At 44.1% G+C, this 19,777-nt stretch overlaps 1 long non-coding RNA gene across 1 annotated transcript; it reads left to right on the top strand.

Annotated features, from left to right (window-relative positions):
* The first annotated feature begins 806 nt into the window (after window positions 1-806).
* Window positions 807-6,208, top strand: LOC140844246 (uncharacterized). Its single transcript, XR_012122392.1, has 3 exons — window positions 807-1,363; window positions 4,886-5,021; window positions 5,949-6,208. It is a non-coding gene; the product is annotated as an uncharacterized lncRNA (long non-coding RNA).
* The last annotated feature ends 13,569 nt before the right edge of the window (window positions 6,209-19,777 follow it).

Below are 19,777 nucleotides of genomic sequence, written 5' to 3'. Positions count from 1 at the left end.
CTGAACTCTGGATTCCCTCCCTCCAACTCTGAAGCCTCTCTGCTTGCAGTCCCCATATCTCTCAGTTAATGGCACCACTATTCATCCAGTTTCTCAAGCCAGAAATGTGGGAGTCCATACCTGGAGTCTCCCTCACCTGCCACGTCTAATCTTCCTGTTCTATATCCAAAATGTGTCTCCAGTGCCATGATGTCAGATCAAGCCCATCACCTCTTAGCTCAAAGACTGCATTAGTTCCTACTTGGCCTTTCTGCTTCCATGTGATCCCTCTCCAATCTGTTTTCCACATAGCAGCTAGAATAATCTTTTAAAACTGTAAATGAGATCACATCAGTCCTTGCTTAAGCCTTATCCCTTTCCAACTTCTTCACCATAACCAAAACCTTGTGCATTAACATGTCCCCTACCCATCTCCCTAGTCTCATTTAATGCCACTTTCTCATTTACTTTACCAACCAGGCGCCCAGTCTGGTGCACCCCATGAAATATGCACTAGTAGGAAGATGAGTCCAAGCCCTATAGAATGGGGGCTGAGGCTGCCACAGGATTGGCTCAGCCCTGGAAGTGGTAACATCAATGCCTACGGTCATGTAGTGCTGGAGAGACCAAAGCAGGAGCAACAAGTATGCAAACAAATCGGGAGCGGCCTGGTGAACATGAACTTTACTTTCCACACCAAGATTGTAGAATGAAAGAAAAGTGTCATTGCCAGGAGATTTGAAGGATGACGAGAAGACACCAAATTTCCTGCCCCTTGGAGTCCTTCGGAAGCTAGCTCTCTGGCCTGGCTTGGGGACTCTCCTCTCTAGCCTCAGGGAAAGGCTTCTCCACCAAAGGCCTTTCGATGACTCTCATTCCCTAGTTTGAGCCCAGACTCAGGAAGAGACTCCTTCTTCCCATGCATTGTTCACGTAGAGATAAGCAGCTTCAAGACAAAGAAGATGAGAGTCAGGGGCCATCCTTCCCCCAGGAGCCTGCCAGCCCCTTGAGAGGCCACCCTGTCTGGGGCCCTGTCACACATGCCTCTGATAGGTTCTCCGAGGGCTGCCACTAGCCACTCTGCTGCTGCTTGGCTCCCATCTCACTCCAAGGTCCGGCAGCAAAATGCTCTCTAATCCACACTGCTTATTCCACAGCTGCTCTCAAGGGGAGACTGCACAGGCAGAATCTATTTCACAATTATTGGCTTCACATCAGGACCAAAGGAACAGGGTGTAATGGAAAGAGCACTGGGCTGGGAGTTAGGAGCACTGGGTCCGGCCCTGCTTCCGACGCTGTGGCTGAGCCTCCATTTCCCTGCGCTGTCTCCTCACAAGGGCAGTGCAGGGTCAAAGGAGAAGCTGTCTGTGATCTGCGTCCTAAGGTAAGCACTTTACACGACAGAGAACCTCGGCCTGGGATCTCAGGGTGGGCTCCTCTTAGCCACATGTACACGTGTCACTCTGTTCCCTAACCACAGCTGATTTTACCAAAAGTGAGTCTGTCACTACAAGCACCAATTAATATCTTCTCCCAGGGAATTTGAAATCAGAGAAGGAAGAGAGCAAGAGAGAGAAAAACAAACTAACATAAACTCAGAGGCTGTGGGGCAACAGTGTTTCATTGCCACGCAGTCAGGCAAGCAAAGAAAGCCAGTCTGCAATGAGAGGGGAAAATGAAACAAATATACAAGACTGGCAGGCATGAGGGGCAAAGAGAGCCTGTGGACTCAGTGCTGGGTTCCAGATCTTGCCAAAGCCCCCCTTTATCTTTTTTTAAGCTGGCTTTTAAAAATGAGTCCCTCTCTGAACCCAAGTCTCCTGACAGCTTCCAAGTGGTGAGTGCTGACAGGGGCTGTCATCAAATCCTGCTCATCAGTCAGCTTGTCTGGTTGGGCCTCTGTGCTCCGACAGGCTGGGGACAGGCACTGGTTCATCCCCACCGCACAACCCAGCCCAGTGCTTTGGCCGCAGCGGGTCTCAGTCAGCTCTTGTCAGGCTGAGACAGGTAGAACCTGAAGACACCCATTCCTCAGTGAGGCGGGTTCCTCAGAGCCAGTCCAGGCAGCTCTCTCTCCCTGCACAAGGTTGTCTTCTGTGCCAGCCTCAGAGCTAGTCCACAACAAATCCATGACCTGCCCAAGCCCTTCCGGCCCTGCAGTTTTGACTCTGCGTGAGCCAAGGACTCAACCCCCTGATGCAGCCAGCCCACAACTTCCCAAGTTTTATTTTCATTAACCCACTGGAAAATTGGACTTCATTCAGGATTGCACTGAAAACCAGATGCTGTTGCTGGGCTCCAGTTTCCTAGATAAACACATGGCAATAATATGCATCTACCCGTGAAATGCTCTCTGTGGCGGCACGTGGCAGCTCTCCAGAAGAAAGAAAAGCAGTGTCAATGCTACATTTGAGGATTCTCACTCCCTGTCCTGGCCAGAGGCTGGTGAAAATGGCCAAGTATTTTGTTGGCACCACTGCAGGCCAGCTCCCTCTCTACTGGCTCCCCCCGCCCTCTCCCTGTTGCTGGCCAGGAACTTAGCTTCTAGAAAGAACTTCATGCCTTCCCCAATTCCCCTGTCTGGATAGAGGTGCTTCCTCCGAGCTCCCACCATGTCCTGTGTCAACCCCAGTGCTAATGAGATAAAATAGTACTATTATTGTTTGGCTTGCCTGGTTCCTCCAGAGCAGCTCAGAAGCTCCTTGAGGTGAGAGATGGAGCCTGTTCTCTCTGGCCTAGGGCTGGTGAAGACAGTTATTGTCGCTGAAAGAATGAATAAAAAGAAGTCACACCAGCCACATGTGGAGGAGGCATGAGCTTCCGGAATGCTGTTGAGCTCTGCTTCTCTCTAGCCTGAGTGTTTTCACCCAGTCAGTGTTCACTGAACTTTTAACAGGCAGCAGAATCTGTACTTGGCATTGGGTAGGAGGGATTATGGTACATCCTGCCCTCAAGGAGGAGCCCACTGTCTAGTAAGGAGACCAACCCAAGAAATACAGTAGCAGAATGAGGTTTTCTGTCCCCCTCACCTACTTTTTTCCTACAAGTAACCCCACCATCTCTTGTGGGAATGCCTTGTCTTTAGATATTCACAGTTGAGTAACAGAAACTGTTGTTAGCATAAGAACTGCAGGCTCTGGAAGATAATCAATATTAGTAAGAGGATGACTTGCTTTGTGGATGCTTCTCTTTGATGATTTTGAAAGACATTAAAACCTAAAGAATTCACCATATGATGCCATAGATCTAGAATGGAGTTGGAACACTGGGGGAGGCCACAGAGTAGAAAAGAAATGGGATCATAAGGAAAGTGAAGGAAGCAAAAGAAACTGCCCTGTGTCTAAGGCTACTTCTACATGGGCCAATGAATGATTTGATGAAAAGACTAAATAAATATTTTGTTGCATCCTCTAGACTCTACAGGTATACATGAGCCCCTAATAGTAAGGGGAGTTTCTAGTGTTGGACTGTAACCACCAGACACCCTGCACAAATGTTATAAGAATAGTCTAAGTGTTATAGAGATACTTCCAAACTGGCATAATTAGGAATGTACAAGGGCATGTGGGAGGTGGGAGGAAGAGAGGGCTTTTTAGGGGAGTCATGCCCTCATTCAGGAATGTGTGTAGTATGACATTTATGTTCAAGTCCTACTCTTGTCCTCCTTGCTTATATCCTTGGCCTCTCTGGACCTCCACTGCTCAAGGGGGACAGTAAACATCCTATCACACTGTGAATGGAGGAGCAGTGGGGGAGAATGAGCACATGGATTCACAAAGCTGCCAAGGGAATTCAGCTACACTACCAGCTGTTGTTGTCAGGGACATCTCCCTTTGACCAACTCACACGACTGCAGTTCTGCTCCAGTCCACATGAAGTTCCTGTGTTCAGCTGCTGCCCCCTTTCCAGGCCCTTGGGTGCTGGTGGGTGTGAGCCCAGACCAAAGTTAGATCTGCTTCCAAGAGAGTAGGGAGGGCAGAGAGGACTTCTTAGTAACCTCACAGACTGACATAAAAGCAAGCAAATACCTGCAATATCCAAGGCATAGAAACAACCTAAGTGTCCATAATAGATAAATGGAAAAAGAAGAGATGGTACATATACTTAATGGAATATATTCAGCTGTAAGAAGAAAAGAAATCCTCCCATTTGCAATAACATGAATGGAGCTAGAGGCTAATTATGCTCAGTGAAAAAAGCCAGGTGGAGAAAGACAAGTACCAAATGATTTCACTCATTTGTGGAGTATAAAAACAAAGCTAAACAGAAGGAACAAAATAGCTGTAGACTCATAGACACCAATAAAGGACTGGTGGTTACCAAGGGGGAGGGCTGGGACTGGTGTGGGGAGAGGGAGAAGGGGATAAAAGGGCACAATAATTCACAATCACAATATATGTTGGTCACCGGTATGGTAGTACAGCATGGAGAATACAGTTATTGAATCTGTAACATCTTACTGTGTTGATAGATAGTAACCACACTCTGCAGATGAAGATTTAATAAAATGGGTAATTGTTGAACCACTGTGTTGTATATTTGAAGCCAACATAAGACTGTATATCAATGATACTTTAATAAAATTGTTTAAAAAGGTGCTCAGGATGGAGGAAAAAAAGCAAGTAAATACCAAAAAGTCTTGATTTAAATAATGAAATGTAATCAACATAAATGCAAATTAGGTCATTTACTTTTTAATGTGAGAAGGGAATTAAGTGCTTAAATTAACAAGACTGAAGTTACACTTGGGGAGATGATACAATTATGCTGGCAGCTGTAAGACCACTTTTATTTATAAATGACAGACCATGACACCATTTAGAGTATATTTCAGACTTCTGTGTGACTACTCTTCAAGGAAATGACACAATTTCCTTTTGTTGTAAATAAATGATAATTCCTGTAGGAGGACTCAGTTGAGAGCCATGAGACATCAAGACTCCCAGAATCTGGGCAATGGGTGCCCTGCCCTGAAGGAGGGAATCAGTGGTGCTCCAGAGCACCCACCAACCACTTACATTTCAGCATCTTCAACTTCCCAGGTATATTCTTTATCCAATAGCACTTTCTCTTAAAGCACTTTTGCCTTTTTTATAGACTTACAGTTGTTATATATATGGTATGAATCTTAATATATAACAAATCTTTCCCCCAACTGCAAATCTTTCCCCCAACTCTACCATTCTTTTCTTATTGTCTTCTCAATCTATGCTTGAGTTCAGTGTGTCCATCTGAGACCCATTGGCTATTCTCAAGGGAAAAGAATGTGAGACAAACTCAGAAACAAGAGGAAGGATCAGACACTCAGAGAGGGAGGAGCAGAGATTCAGAAAGGGAGAGCTGAGGCTCAGGTGGCCAGTGAGCGGGAAGAAGAGCATCTTTTAGAGAAAGACAGGAAGTAGAGAGAAGGGGCAGAGAGCCAGAGAGGTTCTTTTGTATTTGTAACTTGTTTATGGTGTCTTAGCTTGCACAAAAAGTTTTCAGTGTTATGTAGTCAGTGTCTTCCAGGCTTCTAAATTTTTGTCTTACTTAGAATGGTCTTCCCCACTCCCAGCTTTAAAAAGTACTTTCATGTATTTTATTTTGAAATGTTTTTGTGCTGTTCTTTGGTGTTACCTCCACATTTGAATTTTATTTTAGTGTATGTATGGGATAGGAATCTAACCTAATTCTCATCCAGATGGGTATCTAGTAATGCCACTTGTTATATAATTCACCCTTATTACCCTCCCTTTATCCTCTTATTTGAAATACCATATTCATCATATACCAAACTCCCACATGTAGATGACTCTTTTTCTGGACTCTCTATTCTGTTCCATTGAATTATTTGTCTATTCCTGTGCCAAAACCACAATGTTTTAATCACTGTAGCTTTATAGTATATTTTGATATTTGATAGGGCAAATGCCTCACCATTGTTCTTTTTCAAAATGTTCTTGGCTAGGCTTGTGTCTTTTCTCTTCCAGATGAATTAAAGAATCAACGGTCAAGTTTCATAAAAAGTTCAAAACATATCCAATACTTTGTTTCTAAATGTTCCTCCTTTTCTAATTACTGCTGTTTCTCCTCATCCCTACCGCTGCCTCCTGGAAGCAGTGCATATGGCCATCAAGACGGCACTCCCAAAATTCTGAGAATTGAACTATTAAAACCCCCACCATCCTAAATAAAACCCAAAACATGTAAAGAGTAATAATCATGGACTATTACTGGGGCCAGGAGTAGGAAGAGCAAAAATCTAATTGATTGGGTTTAACAAACTTATTTTTAAAATAAAAAGAATAAGCCAATCATAGAGAGTATTGTTCAGTGATACAAGCACAGTCAAAAAGGATGAGCATGAAAGGAAGCAGAGATAATACCCAGTCCATGACTGGCCACAGTTTGGGGATAGAGGGTGTAGTGTATACTACCTGTGCCTCCACTTCTGTCCCCTTAGCACTATCCATTCTGGTGCCCACCAGACCATCTTCTGTCATGCCTGTGTCTCTTGACCTGAGGACTTTTCTTGGCCACCGGAGTTCATCCTGTCAACACATGCTGTACACTGAATATGTCAGAAAATTAACCACTCCAGCCCCACCCCATGATCAGGAGCATCACTCAGCCAGTGGTTTATGAGAGCTTGCGGATAAAGAACCCAGAGAACTCCTAGGAAGGGTCAACACAAACGTGCATATTGTAATCTGCCTCTCAGAGTTCCTCCTGAGATCAAGGTCCAGTTGCCCATGATGGTAACTTGTTTGTTAGCACACCTGTATTGGCTTCCTTCCGTTCCCTGTCTCTCTTCCCTACTCTGCTACCACTGTTTCCTGGGACCACCTCTCAAGTAAACTACTTGCATTCAAATCCTTGTTTTAAGGTCAGCTTTTGGAGGGCCCCAAACAAGGAGAATTGGTTGCTTGACCCAAGATCTTAACTTGTCCATCTTTGGTGGCAGGTCATCTCTCATCCTGCACATGAGGGGAATGGCCGACCGGAGCCTGTTGCCATCAAACACCACAGTCATAAACTCTCTCCCCTTACTCTGATTCCAAGCGCCCCAAGGAACCTTCTGATTATAACCTGGCTTCCCAGATGGCTTTTCTTTAGACAAAGAGGGGATACTGACTGGGAACAGCAAATGTTTCCTCAAGAATTATTTTCTCATTGCCTATGAACACCTGGTAAGTAATTTATACAACCAGCTCTTATGAGCTGGGAGAGTGAAATCCTGATATGAGTGAGAAGAAGCCACTCTTAATATTGACAAAACAGCGTTTCCAAGCCTGCCAGGCTGGAAGCCAGACTCTGTGCTAAGTGACTTCTTTATAGGTAAAAGCTGCTTTATAAGGAGCCTAATGGGAGCCAACAAGCCTCTCCTGCCAGCTCCTGACCTGGCCACACATCTTTTTACAGGCTTCAGTGGCAGTGTTCTACTTCTCTTAAGTAAAGCAATGGAGGAATCACACTTTTTTAAAACTTTCTGCTTGCTCTTAGCAGGAAAATCTCTGCACCCTCAAGAATTTTAGTTCCCAGGGTGTTAATAATTCGAAGACCTCCATTTCCAGTTACATTGCTAATTTGGGCATGATCACCTTAAATCTGGGCTTTCTGGGATAGCCCAGATTTCAAATATTCTGAACATTAGCCTTAAAACATTAAAAAAAAATCCTTGAAGCTCTAAGATTTCAGTGTCCAACTAACCTCTCCCATATTGCATTAACACTGGGAAGTAGCCCAAAACAATTTTTGTAAGATGATGTGTCCTTGATGCTGGTTTGGATCTGCAAATTCTGTTACAGAAGATTCCTGAGCTATGACACACACATATCCCTGAGCTGTTTCTAACTCAGTCTCTCAGGCACTTATATTTAGCCAAAGGAATCCTTTCTTCAGACCAATTAGATACTCCTCTTTATACATTTTCTTATGTACTTAAAGAATAAAACCTCCTGAACTGAAGCTCCCTTACAATAAAGTGAATTTTTTAAGAAAGTAAAAGAAAGAAAGGAGAAATAACAAGGGAAAGACAAGCAAGCCATCATTCATAGAACACCAGTGGCCCAGTGGCCCTGTTGAGATGGGGAGATTATGGTGGTTGCTGTGGAGCTGTCCACCAAGGAGGTGCTGACAATATCCTGGAGTTGGACAGGGACTGACCTCCTCAAGAATTGTGAAAAAACCCCTTCCACACCCCTACCACCATCCCGTGCCTCAAAGTAATATAAAATACTGTAACAATATATGTAAACATAGTCCCTATCTCCTGACTGGAGTAGGGAAGACAATGATTGGTTACCAGGGTCTTCCAAATCTTCTCCATTAGAATCCAGACATAATATCTGCTCAGAATACCTTTTCTCTGCTTCTAAACATTCAGGTTGTTGCTGCTATAGATGCCTTCAAGGCATCTTGAAGTCCCTACAGATGCTAACTCTGGCAGATCTAATAGAAAAACAGGACAAGCTGCTGGAGAGAGAAAGATTGTGGCCCCCTTCCCTCTCCCACACCCTGACATTCCCCTTCCTTCTCCGTTTTCCACACCAAGCAAAACCGCCTGCATCTCTACCACCTCTCCTTGTTCAAAGGGCTTGGGGGAAAAGATCAATTGCCTTTGAAGGGGCAATTGATTGCCTTGGATTCATGTGACAGGCTGGCTTACTATGAATAAGCCACTCTTCCCCTTTAGGTTTGGTATCATCTTATGTAGGCAAGGAAATGACAGTGAATCAGAGCCCTTTTCCTGTCTCCCTGTCCTTGGCCATTTTCCCTCAGTTATATGCTCCCCTGCCAGGCTATTCTCAACCTCTTTGCAAAGAGTTTCTGCCACTCAAGTTCTCCAGCACTAAGGACACCGGATGTGAGCTCTGGGAGCAGGGGTCTGGGGTGGGGTCACCATTGGATATCACCATTGTGTGTTGGATGATCCTAAAAGCCTTGGTTCTGGAGTCTGGGGTGAGGGACCATGGCAGAAGCCAGAAAACACCAAATGTTGGTGAAATCCTGAAGCATTGTCTCCTTCTTTTTCTTTAAGATACTCTATTGTTTTTATTAAAATGATACATGCTCATTATAAAGAATTCAAATAATCTTAAAAAGTACAAAAAAGAAATTTTAAAAACTTTGAAATCCCACCACCTCAAATAGTCCTGGCTAACACAAGTGAATATCATTGCAGGTATTTCTCTATATATACAGAAAGAAGGATAGTTAGGTAGGTAAGTAGGAAGGGAGAGTGCATGGATAGATATAAGGAAATAGTTGATTACAAAGGGACCATGTTTTGCATACTCTTTAATAAAAGGTCTAAAATTTAGTTTTTCTTGAATTTACCAAATGACAATGATACCAAAGTAAAACTAATGGAATTGCTTAACTTCATTTACTTTCCACAAGAGATATTATTTCTCAAGGGTCACTCTCAGGTTAAGAAAATATATTGTGAAAAATATTAAGAGACAATAAAATAATCTTTAATAAAAAATACTTCAGTTGTAGACAGTATCAATTGACTGGCTGCTATGAAAGATAAGGAAATTAACACCCTTACACTTCCTCCCTTTCCCCTCCCCCACTTCCCAAATATTATGAGTAATACTGTTTTTTTCTATTTTTGTCTCTTAATTTGAGTCATTGTCAGTGCAATAATCAGGGTTAAATGGTGCATGTAAGGGGGAAATGTGATGACATGGACGTCTATGATGCACACAATAACAAGAAAGGCAAAAATTAAAAATTTTATTGGCTACAAAAACATTGTATTTTCAACCATTTATGTGAACCGCCAACCTTGTGTTCCTAATCTGTAGGCATCACAAGAGTAATTTAATATGATTACCTTCAAATGTCAGATTTTTTAAATAATAATAAAATTAAATGAGTGGACAAACTGACTTATCTCTAAGACTTTTACAGCACTATGACTTCTGCCCATCTGAACTCAGAGGAGACTTGTCCCACCTCAAAGCAGAGCCAGACTCGATAATAAAAACAACAATTTCTACTATCACTAGTGTCTACTGACTGCCAGGCATAGGGTTAAGTACTTTACATATATTGGCTCATTTAGTCTCCCAACATTTCAATAAGGGACATTTTATATTCTTAATTTTAGAAGTGAGGAAACTGAGGCAGGGTGGTTAAGTAATACTCAGGACCCCACAGCTAATGAGTAGGGGACCCTAGAGTCAAATGATCTCCACAGTAAGTAGCAGAGCTAGGATCTGAGCACTGTTTGCCCAGGCTTGGTAGCTCACAACTGTGTGGCCTAGGGTTAATCACTCATCCATTCTGAGCTACAGTGTCTTCTATAAACTGAGGACTGAAAGCACTTCCCTGCCTGTCATCCAGGGCTTCACTGGATATCAAGTGAGCAGTGCCTGGAAAAGCTTTATTAAGCAGCATTACCACTTTCTTCTCCTAAGAAGTCAGGCAGGCATGCAGCCTGCAGCCTCAGTCAGGACTCAGGCAGGAATCAGCCTTTGCTGAGGAGGAAAACATTACCACAAGGCCAGGAAAACAGAACTGTCCTCCCGCCAGAGGACAGTTAGAAGGGGTAGGCGGGAAGTTCCGATGGCCATGAGCACTCTAATAAGTTCACTTTCAGGGTGAATTCCAGCAACACACTATTTGTTGTTAGGGTTCATTGTCAAACTGCTATTTGACAGTAGTAAGTAATTGCAGTGGAGAGAATGTCAGGAGAGCCACTGGCTGTTATTCCCACTCCCTTAGGACACCTCTTTTCTCTCAAGCCCCAAGCTCTCATCCTCCCCTGGAGCAGGTATTCTGGGCCTGCCAAGCTATCAACCTGCCTGGCCAGATGTGATGCCTGAAAGGTGAGGTTCAGAGAAAGACCCTTGCAAAACCTCAAGCAGCATGAAGAAGGAGGCCAGCAGGCCAGCATGCTGAGCCCCGGAGGCTCTTGGAGTCAGGAACACTGACTTCTGGCCCTGACTCAAAACCATGACCTTGGGCAAGTCCCTTCTCCCTGCAGGGGTTTTGCTTTCCCATCTATAATACAAGGGCTTCCTGGATGCTCTCCAAGGCCCTTCAAACCCTGCCCACATGCTGGCTGTTCTGAGGAGAGGTACAGCATGAATCTCACTGGCTGTGATTTATCTGGGAGATTTCCAGAAAGGAATCAAGCAAGAATCTGGAGACCGCAGACCAAGATAAACTGCAGTATAAGAACTCTGGCTGACAGTGTGGTTATAAAGCCACAGCACTTGGTTAGCAGGGCAAAGAGAAGAAAGATAGTACCGCTGAGAGAAGTATCTGGGGACAGGGGTTTTTGACAAACAATTACTGAGATCCTCTATTTTAAATAATATGGAAGGCACATGGAGAGACAGAGGGAGAGAGAAGCTGCAGGAGCTCTCAAAATGGACAAGGTGTCGTGTCTGCCCGCACGGGGATTGTGACCTGGGGTAAGAGACAGCTGTGGCCTGAGCCAAGAGAGGAGTGAAGCTGGTCTGGGGCCACACCTAAGTCCTGTGCTAAGCATGGCATGGTCAAGGTGGCAATCCTCTCCGGTCTCAGGGTGAGAAGGCTGGCTAGGCATGAGGGAGACTCTTAAAATACCAGGGCCTTGAAAAGAGTAGAGAGCTCAAAAGCTCTGAGAATCAAAGGTTCCTCCAGTTTCACTGTCAAGCTCTGTTTCTCTAAAGAACTTCCAGTTCTCAGTGAGCAAAAACAGGAGACCCTCCCAACTGCCCCACCTCCAGCACCCAAGGCCTCACACCTTTCAGCAGAAGCCAAGAATCCCAAACCCATTCCCAGACTCGTCACTTCCCTTGTCACTCACAGGGCTTCTCTCTGAGAGCCAGGTCTGGGCCCCACCTCCCAGGGGCCTGCAAGAACAGAGGAGAGTCTAGGGTTTCACCCTCAATCATCGGGAACAGGAGCTGTGTCTGCCTCGCTGGCTTTTGCCCTCTGCTGCAGGTCTGACATGTAACCCAGTGGACAGGAACAGGGGCAGCTCTTCTGGGACTTCCTCCCAGCCCTGGAATGATGACTCCAGTACTGTGGGTCCACCCAGGCAGGCCTTCCTCCTGAACAAACCTGAAAGGTGTCTGTGACCCAGGACTTTGTATAGGTGGTAAAAGGATCATTTGAAAGAACTGAACCCATCCTATATCATTAACCACATATTACTGCTTATTAATTATATCTGCATACTATATATACATAAGCATATATAATGTAACTTATATTACATCATGTAAGATGTATTACATTACGTATACAGTATATAATGCATATATGTATGTATGCATCTTTATATTTACAGTGATTGTGACTGAAGTGCAGTAGTCATGGCCACAGATGGGGATCCAGGATTAACTGCCAACCTCTCCCCACCACTCTGGATGCAGGTGGAGTTTCTGTGCTGGTCTTAAGTGGTCTTCCTTGCGATGACCTGACAGTGTATAACCTGCCCACTCACTTCTCCAACTTGTTGCTCCACATCCCACATAGACCCCATACTAAACCTCACAGGCTGGTTACTACCTTCTATCAGATCCCATTTACTAATTGATGGTAATTACCATATCTCCTTTTTAAATTTTTAATTGTAGTAAAAACATACATAATAGATTTACCGTCATAACCATTCTTCTGTGTACAGTTCAGTAGCATTAAGCATATTCACACTGCGGTTCCCTACCTCCCCTTTTGCAATTGCCTAGCATTCAATCTTGAAGTGGGAGAATCCTCATTCATTGTAATTAGATTGATTCCAGGTATTTGACTCATATTTGCTCTTGCACAGATCTACAGAGGGCTGAAGTACAGGAGGTAAATATTTCACCTCAAATGCACTCTGCCAATGGCTATTTTAAGTCACCTGCACATTTTGCTAACTGCATGGATAAAAGCAGGTAGGTCCCTGTGGCCAAGAGCCTTAGGTTAGGCTGTAGCATGGGCTTTCTTCCAGGGAACCTGGTCTTACAAAGTGGCCAGATCTACACGTACTCAAAACACAACCAGAGCTAGGTCCTCTACATCAGATGGGGGACCAGAGGACTTTGCCTTTAAGAGTGGAAGGTGCCTGCCCATGAGGCCCCTGCTTTGACTTTTAGAGGAAGCTCTTGGAAGAAACAAGTTATAGAATGTCAGTTTCTTTATTGGTAAAATGGGAATAATATCCACCTTAAAGATTATTTCAAAGCTTGAAAAATATGATCTATATGAACTATTTATTTTGAAGTCAGACATAGCAAGTCCTTAATAAGTAAAAGGACAGTATATCATGTTGTTGTTATCATTGGACCTGAAATTTCCCCAAGCCCTACAAGGCTACAAGCATGAGTGACATGCTTTAACAGCAATAGTTCTGATTTCACTCGCTTACTGCTCCCCCTCAGTAACGTAGACCCTAACTACTATGGAATGTGTCCCCAGAGGTACCTTTGCTCATCTATCTCTTTAGTAACCACTACTCTACAGGGCTCTAGTTTCTGGTGCTGCTCTTTGCACCCAGCACACCACCACGGGTGTGCTGGAATCCTTACAGGGTCACACCAGCTCTGTCTGCATGTCACACTTGCCAAAGGTGTCTGAACAGAAGGAAATTGGTGTGCCAATGCTTTACATTCTTTATAAAATGGCTTCAGTGCTCCCTGTTCATCACAAGACAGGCTTGAGAGTGTCTATTGGGACTGGATCCAGAGATATTTCTAAGCAATAGGCACCAAGCTGCATTCATATTTCCTGCCCCCTCCTTCTTTAGGTTGAGTCCTGTCCTGAGAAGTCCTTCAGCAACCATGCACAAAAGCCAAGTCTTCCCCAGAGCAAGGGATACAATCTAGGCCAAGCAGAGATCTACCATCATTATCATAGTGGACTCTGACATCCCAAACACAATCTCCCTAGTACCTGTGCTGTATTACTTTTTGCTGCATTATGAGTTTTTCCAAACTTAACAGCTTAAAACTGAAAACTCTTATTATAAGATCAAGAGTTCAAGATTGGCTTAGAAAGATGGTTCTAGCTCAGAATCTCTTGTGAGGTTGCATTCAAGGTGCCAGTTAGGGCTGCAGTCATTGAGACTCAATTGGCTGGAACATCCACATTCAAGCTCACTCACAGGGCTATCAGCAGGAGGCTTTTGCTCCTTGTTACATGGACCTCTCCATAGCATGTCATGACAGGGCTTTCCCCAGAGTGAATTATCAGTAGGCAGGGAGTGACCAAGACAAAAACTGTGATCATTTAAAATCTAATCTTGGAAGTAGTGTATCACTATTTCTGCATTATTTTGGAAGCTGGCTACCACACACCCTCTGCCCTCTCCTGCTCCAACCTCTACAGTCATCCCTGAGGGGAGCCCACCTTTCTTCATGGTCAAAGAGAAGACTTTGGGGACCCCAAGATGGAGCTAAGCAATGACATGGTAGCACTGGGACCAAGGGATATAGGTGCAAAGGATAGAAACCAGAAAAAGAAAGAGGAGGACAGAAGTAAATCATAGGGTACAGTCTTGGGGCAAGGGGAAACAAAGCAGATCTTCAGTAGTGTGGGACAGTAAAACCTGGAAATAGACAGGAGACCTGGATCTTCAGTGAGGTAGGATTAATATGAATAAGTACTTTATAAAAACAGAAGTTTATTTCCCTCTTATGCTACCTGCCATTGGCTGGAGTCTGTACTCTACATCTCCTCACTTGGAACCAAGGCTGATAGATCATCCATCATCTTAACCATTGCCCAAACCATTGGCAGAAAGAGATCTCTGAAGGGTTGTATTGGCAACTAGGTGCTCTGGTCGAGAAATGATGTATGTCCCTTCTATTCACAACCCACTGGCCACAGATGGTCACTTTGGCCCCAGCCAGCCACAAAGGTGCCCAGAAATACAATCTTATCATGTGCCTGGATGAGAGGAGAACAGGAAATATTTGGCAAACAGTACTGATGATGCCTCAGTATGTAGGTGGGGCACAAACTTTTCAGAGAGAAACCCAAGGAAAGGACTCAGGCTGGATCTTGGGGCCTCGGCTGGGATAGGGCAAACTGAGGCTTTTCCACGTTGTGCTCTGAAAGGCTCTCTGCTGGTTATTCCATCACCCCTGGGCTCAGTTCATCCTTTGCTAACTCATGCAGCAGTCCAGGAGCAAGTATCTCTTAGTCCTCTGTGTCAAGCCCAGGCAATTCCCTGCCTCTGCCCTTACACGGTACCCTTCCCTCACCCAGCCCTTTGATCCAGAGGGAGGATGCCTAGACACCAGGTCACACACACACACACACACACACAATTTCATGTTTCAAAGCATGGCCAGACCCTTGAGATCCCCAGGACAGCCCCCAACCCACTTCCCAGAGATGAGTATACCTCTAGCTTAGGCTGACCACCTGCCCATGGTTTTAGGTGGACAGATATGGACCAAGCTCCCATAAGACCTGAGAGGTCCTAAAGAAGTGAAGTCCTTTCTTCCCTAGGCCTCAGATCTCTCCCTTTTGACTAGAAGCCCAACTCCTAGGAATCTCAAGTTCTCACCCACACTGGCCAGCCCAGCCCACTCAGCCCAGGCAAAGGTCCCATCTCCCCAGCAGCTGTTCACAAAATGGCTATGGAGGTGGCTATGGGACAACACATTGTAACACTTTGGCTTGCCTCCTGACAGATTCCACATAATCTCCAGACACCTTCTTTCACATTCTTAATTCCAAGAACATCCTAGGTTACAGCTGGTTTAGTTATCGATCAGGCCCAAGGATTACTCCATTTGCTTACTCACAGGTCAGGGAATATCCATAGCTCATCAGCAGAACCCATGCCGCCCAAGGCCAGTCTCCAACCACCTCTCCAAGCCATCCTGAGCAAACACACAGTGCAAGGGAAATCAGTGTTTACCATGAAAAACAAGACTTTTAGATTCCCCTCCCACCAGATTGATCCTTGTCCCCACGATGGAGAAACTCTGGAACCCACAGTGCCTCTAAAGCCTCAGACATTCAGAGATTAATTCTCGGAGGGCATATCCATTGAAACTCAGACATTTGTCATATGAATTTTGACATTAAATTTCACTCTGAGAAGCCAATCTCATCTCCTGACTCTTGACTAAAAACAATTACAATGGAAATGCTCCAGGAGGAGGCAGAGAGAACCTCTGAGTGGGGCAGCCAGGAATAAAGACCATCAGTTAGATGGTATTTAATTTGGGCCTTGACAGTTGGAAAGATTCTCAGCACATCATAATAAAGGAGGTCAATTTAAGGGAGGAGGTTAGTTTGCAATGTGAACAAAAGCAAAGAGGTGATTTGGCTGATTAATAGAGTATGTGCAAAGGAGCAGTGGCAATAAGGCCAAAAAGACAATTTGAAAATTTATTGTAGAGAATCTTGAATGTCAGGTAAGGAGTACCTTGATGCCCAGGATAGATACAGTAATGATCAGAATGATGAAGCAGCTTTAATAACATCTACAGAATATTTACTAGGTCAGGCATCATGACGAATACTTTATATGCATTTTTATCTTACAACACCTAACAAACATATCTATTATTTCCCTATTTTAAAGATGCAGAACTTTGGTTCAAAGAGGTCAAGTTACTTGTTTAAGATTACACAGCTAGGAAGTGACATACCCAGGAATCAAACCCAGATCTGGGTGACCATAGATGCCATACTCTTAACCACTACTTGGGATTAAATAGTGACAACCAACATACTTACAAAAACAAAAGTGCCTCCCCATGGCTTTGGCCTTAAGTGGCATCAAGGAGACTGGCAAGGAGTGTTAGCCTGAGCCAGACAATCCACTGCAGAGCTCAGGTCTCACCATCTGGTGTCATTTACAGCAGACAGATGAACAGAAAGGCTGGACCTACAAACTGTCTCAGATGGCAGGAAAGCAGCATAGGGGCCAGGGGGTATAGAAGTATAACTCATAGATACTTCTTGGGCCACAGCTGTCTTTAGGGATACCATATTCATGTTGGACAAAGGTCCAACTCAGTGTGACCCCTTCCCCATTCTAGGACTCCCAGAGCTGTCTGCCAGACCACATCAAGCCTTCTCAGAGATGCCCCTCAGCAGAAACATGATTTGTATTTCCCCTGTGTAGCTCTAGGGAGAAGGGTGTTCCCAGCACAGGGTGACTCCCTTATGAAACTGATGAAACCAAAATAAGTCAGGGGAAAGGGTAGGTTGAGAGAAACCATTTTTATTGCTCACAGCTTGCTCAAATTTGCCAGCCAGATTCAGGACCATCTGTCTCTCTACCACCTTGCAGGGGCTCCTGCTCCCTCTGCTTCCCACCCATCCCTTCCAGGAGGAACTCCATTGGTGGGTCCTTGGTGACGGGCAGATGCCAGACCAATTACATACCAGGAACAGAGGGGAGGGGAGAATGGCCATTTTCTCTCCACCCCTTGCCTCAGATCTATCAGAAGGCTCCACAGTGGTAAACACCTATGGATATGAAAATGAACTAAGACTGGGGAGTAGAATCTGGAAATTCTGGCATTCACCCACACCCTGTAAGGGCAGAGCCCATTTGGGTCTATTCTGGCACTCTTCCTTCATAGGCAACCAAAATAACCCATTGCCTCACTACAATATCCCCTGCAAACCAGTGGCTTTGGAGGGCATGGAGGGGAGTTCTGTGAACACTGAACTGTGGAAGTGAGTCCCATTCTCAAAGCCTGGGGCTGCAGGAACCCATGACAATGGCAGACATGGTGGCCAGAGGGCAGGTGAGGGCAGCAGAGAGCTGGATGCAGAAACCCAGGAGAGTGCCAGGGACTGCAGCTGGGAAAGCGACTGGAGGAAGTGGGAGGTGCACAGGCAGAACCACCATCTGCCAAGGAAATCCCCTCTCCTGGGTTCACACAGAGGCCAGCTCAGGTTGAAGTGTAAATGCTAGAGGAGCACCCTGGGGAGTCAGACCTGGAGAAGGGGAACCAGAGAGATGCCAGAGACAACAGGCATTTAGAGTCAAGAAGAGGGCCACGGACATGCTGGAGGTCACCAGGGTCCTGGAGTAGTTCTGAATGTAGGCCAGCCCTACTCTCCCCAAGCCAGGAGAACAGAGAGGAATTTAAGCGAAAAAATGAAGGAAGACTGCCCGGTTCATTTTATGAGGTCATCATAACCCTGATAACGAAACCCATCAAGAACAGCACAAACACAAAAAGAAAACAACAGAGTCTCACTTTTAAAAATGGACAAGAAAAATTTAAGAAAACATTAACAAACTGAATTAAAGCACATCCATGATAGCTAAGTAAGGTTTGTTCTAGCGATGTAAGGATTGCTTGACATTTAAAAATGTATTAAAATTATACAGCTCATCAAAAAGAAAAATCAATCTAAATCTAGATTCCAAAAACCAGTTGCTAAATAAAATTTCACAATCATTTCCATTTTTCTTTGAACTTCTAAAAGTTTAGGAAGAGTAGGATAATCTCCTAACATATGAAGAGTAGCAATATTTTATTTAAAAATTGAAGTATTATATAGACTGTTTCATTAAAATCCATTACTGAAAAAGGATTCTCAGTCTCACCATAATTATTTAATATCATTCTAGAAGTTAAGGCTAGTGAAAAACAGACATACCCTATTTTACTGCACTTCACCTTATTGTACTTTGCAGATATTTCATTTTTTACAAATTGAAAGGTTGTGGCAACCCTGCAAACAGCAAGTCTATCAGCACCATTTTTCTAATAGCATTTGCTCACTTTGTGTCTCTGTGTCACATTTTGGCAATTATCAGAATATTTTAAACTTTTACATTATTGTATTTGTTATGGTGGTATGTGATCAGTGATCTGATGTTACTATTGTAATTATGGTTAGGCATCACAAACTGCACCCATATGACACAGTAAACTCAAGAGATAAATGTTGTGTGTGTGCTGACTGTTCCACCAACCAGCCAGTCCCCTGGCTCTCTCCCTCTCCTCCGGCCTCCCTATTTCCTAAGACACAACAATATTGAAATTAGGCCAATTAATAACCCTTGGCCTCTAAGGGTTGAAGTGAAAGGAAGAGTTGCATGTCTCTCACTTCAAGTCAAAAGCTGGAAATGACTGAGCTTAGTGAGGAAGCATGTTGAAAAACAAAACAGGCTAATAACTAGGCTTCTTGTGCCAGTTATCAAACTTGTGACTGCAAATGAAAAGTTCTTGAAAGAAATTAAAAGCGCTACTCCAGTGAATACATGAATGATAAGAAAATGAAACAGCCTCATTGCTGATAGGGAGGAAGTCTTAGTGGTCTGGAGAGCAGATCAAACCAGTCACAACATCCCTTTAAGCCAAAGGCAAATCCAGAGCAAGGCCCTAGCTCTTGAATTCAGTGAAGGCTGAGAGAGGTGAGGAAGCTACAGAAGAAAAGTTTGAAACTAGTAGAGGTTGGTTCATGAGGTTTAAGGAAAGAAGCCATCTCCATAAAAGCACAAGGTGAAGCACCAAGTGCTGATATAGAAGCTGCAACAGGTTCTCCAGAAGATCTAGTTAAGAAAATGAATGAAGGTGGCTACACTAAACAAAAAATTTTCAATGTAGATGAAACAGCATTTTATTGGAAGAAGATGCCATCTAGGACTTTCATAGCTAGAGAGGAGAAGTCAATTCCTGCCTTCAAAGCTTTAAAGGACAGGCTGACTCTTGTTAAGGGGCTAATGTAGCTGGTGACTTTAAGTTGAAGCCAAAGTTCATTTACCATTATTTATCAGTGCTATACCTTAATTATCAATTGTATATGTTAAAATTCCAAGATAACTTCCAGAAATAAAATAGTAGTTAAGAAGAGCTTTAAAAAGTCACTCATAGAAGACAAAGAATGACTGTAACAT

This window comes from Manis javanica, chromosome 11 (genome assembly GCF_040802235.1).
Source record: "Manis javanica isolate MJ-LG chromosome 11, MJ_LKY, whole genome shotgun sequence".
NCBI classification, from domain to species: domain Eukaryota; kingdom Metazoa; phylum Chordata; class Mammalia; order Pholidota; family Manidae; genus Manis; species Manis javanica.
Note: the sequence above shows the minus strand (reverse complement) of the source record. Positions and strands in the feature narration are given on the sequence as shown.